At 36.2% G+C, this 8,661-nt stretch overlaps 1 long non-coding RNA gene across 1 annotated transcript; it reads right to left on the minus strand.

Moving 5' to 3' along the window:
* Positions 1-237: 237 nt before the first annotated feature.
* LOC115798052 (uncharacterized) lies at positions 238-1,280 on the minus strand. The gene is made up of 5 exons (XR_004021471.1): positions 1,254-1,280; positions 996-1,049; positions 776-847; positions 393-485; positions 238-281 (listed from the first exon to the last, which is right to left on the minus strand). It is a non-coding gene; the product is annotated as an uncharacterized LOC115798052 (long non-coding RNA).
* Positions 1,281-8,661: the final 7,381 nt, after the last annotated feature.

Consider the following 8,661-nt stretch of genomic DNA (forward strand, 5'->3'; position numbering starts at 1 on the left):
GCACTTTGGGATAAGAACCTTCTCTTTCTTGGAGTTTCAGAGATCTTCTTCTTAGGACTAATGGTAACATTTCTATTCACTGAAATTTCTGAAGAAATATCTTGTTTTGATGGCGATAAATAGGGGTATCGCAGAGAAGGCAGAGGCTTCTTTGCAATTGGATTAAGAGGCACATCTTCGTCTTTCTGAGAGGAACTTCCTTCAGAGTCTGGAATATAATCAGCATCACTACAGTCTGTGTAATCAGATTCATCAAAAGATGTTTCTGTATATGTAGAGACCTTAAGGAAAAATAACATCGATTTAATATTTAGGGCATAAGTGAAGCATTTGGGTTTGAAAAGTTTAAAAGTGAAAGCCATTTAAAGATCAACAGTAATATAAAAAAATACCTGTTTTTGTCTTGATGGCCTCTTTTTTAAGTATTCAACAGAGCAATTTTCAGGTTGAATTGGTGATGTGGAAAATACAGAAGGAACTCTTGCCTTAAATAAGGATTAACAAAAAGATTGAGTGTCTAGAAATATTATAATTATTACAATTTATTATTGTGGACTAAAAATCCAAATAAGGAAATAGTAAAAGTAATAGAAAAGTAAAAACAGTAAAAGTAATAAAAGTAATACTGGTACAACAAAAAATTCAAACTGTACATTTCTTTTTTGAATATGCCTTTTGTTTTTTGAAGGAGATGAAAGGAATAATAACACTGAAGTAGACTGAACAGCAATGAACTATGTTAAATTTAAAGACTTGTTACCAGACTTTCGGTTACCTGCTGCTCTTTTTCCAATCTTTCGCTGGTCCTTAATTCCTCCAAGAAGGAACTATCAGATGAAGGTAGTGGCTATGAAGATTAAAAAAAAAAATGCATTATATAGTAGACAAATATTTGACATAAATCTTTTTGTCATTACATCACAATTCATACACTACCTGTCCCACTCATCAAACATCTGAATATCCCTTTTATAGGCTGAAAGTTGTAATGGTACCTGAATATCATGCTGAGAACTCATGTCAGTAGTATTTTCAGGCTGGGATTTTAGCTGTGAACAAGAACGTAAAATGGCATGTTAGTTTGTAAAAGAGAAAATCAAATCAGCAACAACTTTAAATATAAACGCTGCCCGGCCCGGCCAGAGTGTTGCATGTCCAGTACACTTAACATAAGAAATGTTGTCATCCATTACAAAAATATATATTCAAGCCTGTTTGTACACACTTGCTAAATAATCAAGTACAGTACTCACAAGAGCATCCAGTTTTGCCAGTTCCTGCGCTAGTTTTGCACGTTTCATTAAAATCATGGTGTAATGTTTTTCTTTAGCATTATGCTCCTCCTCTGCCATTCTGTGACGTTTCAGGCATTTCTCATGATGCTGCCGCAGCTTGGTTAACCGTGACTAAATAATTAAAAAAGAAAAAAAAAAAAAGAGAAAAAAAAAGAAACAGTCATCTAGTTTGTATATTTTATTCAACTGAAAAAAGACATCTAATTTCACAAATGGATTGTTACCACACAATTATTACCATTCTAATCCATTAATTACTTTTGAAGAAAAACTATTGTAACTTTGAAGCATTTGTTAAATCAATTTCAAGTTCTTGTTTAAAAATGTTATTGGTTAAGCATCACTAAAAGAGACAAAAATCTACAGTGAAATCTCTTTAGTGTTCATTTTGCTCCTGATTTTGATTGGTCAATGTCTTGTCTTTCGAAATCAATGCCAAAATGAAGGCTGTTAGAACATCACGGTGAATAACTGGATGAAATCTGTAGAATTTACTTAGACAGAAACTTTTTAAATGACTGAAAAATTAAGTTTACTGTACTGCTTGATAACTAGGATCGACTGGAATGTATATGTGAATGAATTGAAATGATTTATTTCTTTATCTTTTGGTAAAGTGGCTCGAGACGTCATTTGTTGTGAATTAGAGCTATATAAATAACCTAAATTCAATTAGATTGATTTGTGAAGATGAAACTTGCCTGATGGCGGTGTTCATCATTGCCAGTTTGGTTGCTGACTTCAGGGGAAGAAGATTTGTCCTGAAAACAAAGACATAACTTCATTAAAATCTACCAAAACTTATCCAGATATAGTCCCCCGCACGGCTCACTTTATTGACCTTTGGGGACGTTTCTAACACAAATACACTCTCCTTTAACCTAAATGAGGACAATCAAAGAGAAAGTCCACTGAGGGAATAGATAAAACCATGAACCCTCTGATTACTAAAAATCTGCTGCTGTTAAGGCATGTTTTATGATTTTAGGATATATTTCTTCATCTAGGCCCTGATTTGGATTGGTATATGTCCTGTATTTTTAAATCTTAAACATACTGAAGGACTTGTGCAGATGAAACTTACCTGAGCACAGTGTTCATCATTGCCAGTTTGGTTGCTGACTTCAGGGGAAGAAGATTTGTCCTGAAAACAAAGACATAACGTCATTAAAATCTACCAAAACATATCCAGATATAGTCCCCAGCACGCCTCACTTTATTGACCTTTGGGGACGTTTCTAACACAAATACACTCTCCTTTAACCTAAATGAGGACAATCAAAGAGAAAGTCCACTGAGGGAATAGATAAAACCATGAACCCTCTGATTACTAAAAATCTGCTGCTGTTAAGGCATGTTTTATGATTTTAGGATAGATTACTTCATCTAGGTCCTGATTTGGATTGGTATATGTCCTGTATTTTTAAATCTTAGACAGACTGAAGGACTTGTGCAGATGAAACTTACCTGATGGCGGTGTTCATCATTGCCAGTTTGGTTGCTCACTTCAGGGGAAGAAGATTTGTCCTGAAAACAAAGACATAACTTCATTAAAATCTACCAAAACATATCCAGATATAGTCCCCCGCACGCCTCACTTTATTGACCTTTGGGGACGTTTCTAACACAAATACACTCTCCTTTAACCTAAATGAGGACAATCAAAGAGAAAGTCCACTGAGGGAATAGATAAAACCATGAACCCTCTGATTACTAAAAATCTGCTGCTGTTAAGGCATGTTTTATGATTTTAGGATATATTTCTTCATCTAGGTCCTGATTTGGATTGGTATATGTCCTGTATTTTTAAATCTTAAACATACTGAAGGACTTGTGCAGATGAAACTTACCTGAGCACAGTGTTCATCATTGCCAGTTTGGTTGCTGACTTCAGGGGAAGAAGATTTGTCCTGAAAACAAAGACATAACGTCATTAAAATCTACCAAAACATATCCAGATATAGTCCCCAGCACGCCTCACTTTATTGACTTTTGGGGACATTTCTAACACAAATACACTCTCCTTTAACCAAACTGAGGACAATCATAGAGAAAGTCTACTGAGGGAATGGATAAAACCATGAACCCTCTGATTACTAAAATCTGCTGCTGTTAAGGCATGTTTTATGATTTTAGGATAGATTACTTCATCTAGGTCCTGATTTGGATTGGTATATGTCCTGTATTTTTAAATCTTAGACAGACTGAAGGACTTGTGCAGATGAAACTTACCTGATGGCGGTGTTCATCATTGCCAGTTTGGTTGCTGACTTCAGGGGAAGAAGATTTGTCCTGAAAACAAAGACATAACTTCATTAAAATCTACCAAAACATATCCAGATATAGTCCCCAGCACGCCTCACTTTATTGACCTTTGGGGACGTTTCTAAAACAAATACACTCTCCTTTAACCTAAATGAGGACAATCAAAGAGAAAGTCCACTGAGGGAATAGATAAAACCATGAACCCTCTGATTACTAAAAATCTGCTGCTGTTAAGGCATGTTTTATGATTTTAGGATAGATTACTTCATCTAGGTCCTGATTTGGATTGGTATATGTCCTGTATTTTTAAATCTTAGACAGACTGAAGGACTTGTGCAGATGAAACTTACCTGATGGCGGTGTTCACCATTGCCAGTTTGGTTGCTGACTTCAGGGGAAGAAGATTTGTCCTGAAAACAAAGACATAACTTCATTAAAATCTACCAAAACATATCCAGATATAGTCCCCAGCACGCCTCACTTTATTGACTTTTGGGGACGTTTCTAACACAAATACACTCTCCTTTAACCTAAATGAGGACAATCAAAGAGAAAGTCCACTGAGGGAATAGATAAAACCATGAACCCTCTGATTACTAAAAATCTGCTGCTGTTAAGGCATGTTTTATGATTTTAGGATATATTTCTTCATCTAGGTCCTGATTTGGATTGGTTTATGTCCTGTATTTTTAAATCTTAAACATACTGAAGGACTTGTGCAGATGAAACTTACCTGAGCACAGTGTTCATCATTGCCAGTTTGGTTGCTGACTTCAGGGGAAGAAGATTTGTCCTGAAAACAAAGACATAACTTCATTAAAATCTACCAAAACATATCCAGACATAGTCCCCAGCACGCCTCACTTTATTGACTTTTGGGGACATTTCTAACACAAATACACTCTCCTTTAACCTAAATGAGGACAATCATAGAGAAAGTCCACTGAGGGAATGGATAAAACCATGAACCCTCTGATTACTAAAAATCTGTTGCTGTTAAGGCATGTTTTATGATTTTAGGATAGATTACTTCATCTAGGTCCTGATTTGGATTGGTATATGTCCTGTATTTTTAAATCTTAGACATACTGAAGGACTTGTGCAGATGAAACTTACCTGATGGCGGTGTTCATCATTGCCGGTTTGGTTGCTGACTTCAGGGGTAGAAGATTTGTCCTGAAAACAAAGACATAACTTCATTAAAATCTACCAAAACATATCCAGATATAGTCCCCAGCACGCCTCACTTTATTGACTTTGGGGACGTTTCTAACACAAATACACTGTCCTTTAACCTAAATGAGGACAATCAAAGAGAAAGTCCACTGAGGGAATAGATAAAACCATGAACCCTCTGATTACTAAAAATCTGCTGCTGTTAAGGCATGTTTTATGATTTTAGGATATATTTCTTCATCTAGGTCCTGATTTGGATTGGTTTATGTCCTGTATTTTTAAACCTTAAACATACTGAAGGACTTGTGCAGATGAAACTTACCTGAGCACAGTGTTCATCATTGCCAGTTTGGTTGCTGACTTCAGGGAAGAAGATTTCTCCTGAAAACAAAAACACAACTTCATTAAAAAGTACCAAAACATATCTAGACATAGTCCCCAGCACGCCTCACTTTATCGACTTTTGGGGATGTTTCTAACACAAATACACTCTCCTTTAACCTAAATGAGGACAATCATAGAGAAAGTCTACTGAGGGAATAGATAAAACCATGAACCCTCTGATTACTAAAATCTGCTGCTGTTAAGGCATGTTTTACGATTTTAGGATAGATTACTTCGTCTAGGTTCTGATTTGGATTGGTATATGTCCTGTATTTTTAAATCTTAGACATTATCATGGCCGGGGAGGAAACGGACGAGGAAGGACCAACATGAAGGACTCCAGAAGCAAACATAACTTAAAAGGGGATTTATTTCAACGGGGAAACACAAATACAAAAACCTTGGAAGGGAGGCACAGGGAGACGAAGGGCAGGCACAGGGAACACAGGAACATGCGGGCACAAAACATCAACGACGCGACAACAGGCATAGAAAACGCAGGACTTAAATACACAGAAGGGCTGATGAGGGAAGAGGAAACAGGTGGGAACACAGGTGACACTGATAACTAAGACGAGACCAGAGGGAAGCAAAACTGAATACAACAGACAGGGGCTGGACGAATATCAAAATAAAACAGGAAGTATGACAAGGGAACAGAGACGCAAACCTGACACAGAATACAGAGAGACACGAGGGACTAGAAATAACTGAGGGCAACTCTAACAGATAACAAAACAACCTGAGAAAACGGAAACCACACCAAGAAAACATAAAACACTGGGCCACCGGCCCAGGACATGACAGACATACTGAAGGACTTGTGCAGATGAAACTTACCTGATGGCGGTGTTCATCATTGCCAGTTTGGTTGCTGACTTCAGGGGTAGAAGATTTGTCCTGAAAACAAAGACATAACTTCATTAAAATCTACCAAAACATATCCAGATATAGTCCCCAGCACGCCTCACTTTATTGACTTTTGGGGACGTTTCTAACACAAATACACTCTCCTTTAACCTAAATGAGGACAATCACAGAGAATGTCTAGCGAGGGAATGGTTAAAACCATGAACCCTCTGATTACTAAAAATCTGCTGCTGTTAAGGCATGTTTTATGATTTTAGGATAGATTTCTTCATCTAGGTCCTGATTTGGATTGGTATATGTCCTGTATTTTTAAATCTTAAACATACTGAAGGACTTGTGCAGATGAAACTTACCTGAGCACAGTGTTCATCATTGCCAGTTTGGTTGCTCACTTCAGGGGAAGAAGATTTGTCCTTAAAACAAAAACATAACTTCATTAAAAAGTACCAAAACATATCTAGACATAGTCCCCAGCACGCCTCAATTTATCGACTTTTGGGGATGTTTCTAACAAAATACACTCTCCTTTAACCTAAATAAGGACAATCAAAGAGAAAGTCTACTGAGGGAATGGATAAAACCATGAACCCTCTGATTACTAAAAATCTGCTGCTGTTAAGGCATGTTTTATGATTTTAGGATAGATTACTTCATCTAGGTCCTGATTTAGATTGGTATATGTCCTGTATTTTTAAATCTTAGACATACTGAAGGAGTTGTGCAGATGAAACTTACCTGAGCGCAGTGTTCATCATTGTCAGTTTGGTTGCTCACTTCAGGGGTGGATTTGTCCTTAAAAGAATGACATAAATTCATTAAAAACTACCAAAACATATCCAGATATAGTCCCCAGCACGCCTCACTTTATTGACTTTTGGGGACATTTCTAACACAAATACACTCTCCTTTAACCTAAATGAGGACAATCACAGAGAAAGTCTACTGAGGGAATGGATAAAACCATGAACCCTCTGATTACTAAAAATCTGCTGCTGTTAAGGCATGTTTTATGATTTTAGGATAGATTACTTCATCTAGGTCCTGATTTGGATTGGTATATGTCCTGTATTTTTAAATCTTAGACATACTGAAGGACTTGTGCAGATGAAACTTACCTGAGCACAGTGTTCATCATTGCCAGTTTGGTTGCTGACTTCAGGGGTAGAAGATTTGTCCTGAAAACAAAGACATAACTTCATTAAAATCTACCAAAACATATCTAGACATAGTCCCCAGCACGCCTCACTTTATCGACTTTTGGGGACATTTCTAACACAAATACACTCTCCTTTAACCTAAATGAGGACAATCACAGAGAAATTCTACTGAGGGAATGGATAAATCCATGAACCTTCTGATTACTAAAAATCATATAGAAATACAAATACACTCTCCTTTAACCTAAATGAGGACAATAAATCAAAATCCGGCTGAGGGCACTGATAAATAAAATTAACTCTCTGATTTTTAAAGAATTGCTTGTATTAAGGTATGCTCCATGACTTTTGGATAGATTTCTCTGTCTCTGTACTGATACTGATTGGTAGGTTTTCTGTTGTTTTAAAACATTGACATAATGAATGATTTCAGAACATCATGCTTACAAGAGTGTGGGTTGTTTTGGACAATAAATAATAGATTCTTTGGTGATGCAGTAGTTGTTATGATTTGGCCATGGATTTCTTCATCCAAATTTGAATTCTAAATTGCTCTGTATCCTGTCTTTTCCAAAGTGACATGAGGATTTCAGAACATTGCATTTACCTGCATTCATTTGTTGTCATCTACTGCTACTAGAAAGTTAATAAATAAAACCAAAAATCTCAAGAGCCTATAATTGCAGTCTGTGACTATGCAAAACAATTTTTTTGTGCTGAATATATCTTTTATTTAAAACTATCAGATAGATAACTATTTACATGTGTAGAGTTAATTTATACTATGGGCCATTCAAACATCAGCAAAGCAATTGCCAAAATGTGTACTGACATTCAAAACACTGATACCTAGTTAAAATAAAAACAAGACTTTAAATCTCAGTGTTAAAAATAAGAACACCTTGATCTGAAGAATTTTTATGTGTTTTAAATGCACAGTTTATGTATATGTTTGAGTCAAATTAAAATATGGCAAAACATATCTCATTTTACATTGTGTGCAGTAAATTGGCTTACCATCTTGCGCCAAGGCCAATCAGCTTTTCCGTAGTTATAAGTTATTTCTTCTCCTGGTTCAATGTCTCGGAGGGCAAACAGGCAAAGATGTGGTATCCCTTCAACTTCAACTGTTTTCATCTTACAGTTAGGCCTTCGGTGGTCATCGTTCACTAGTCGTCCCAGTGACTTGTCTTCAATAGAAGCATCAATGCTTGAAGAAAACAACATCAACATCAGAGTAAATCAGTAAGATGTATATCAGATGTCTATATCAAATGAATTACAGGTAGTTGCTAAAATTGTATTGTATTACCTTTGCATAGTTTTTAAGATCTTGGGACAACCCATTTTAAAAGTATAACATAGGTCCATAATATATTGTAATATGAAATATATCTTACCACCAGCAGGTCCCTTTCCATTTGAAATCAAACAAAAAAACTTCTACTGTATCATTGAATTTATCTCTTTGAAGGTAAGGATCCGCTTTAGAAAGCTTTCCACGGTATTCAAGG

The sequence above is a fragment of the Archocentrus centrarchus genome, chromosome 2, assembly GCF_007364275.1.
Source record: "Archocentrus centrarchus isolate MPI-CPG fArcCen1 chromosome 2, fArcCen1, whole genome shotgun sequence".
NCBI lineage: Eukaryota > Metazoa > Chordata > Actinopteri > Cichliformes > Cichlidae > Archocentrus > Archocentrus centrarchus.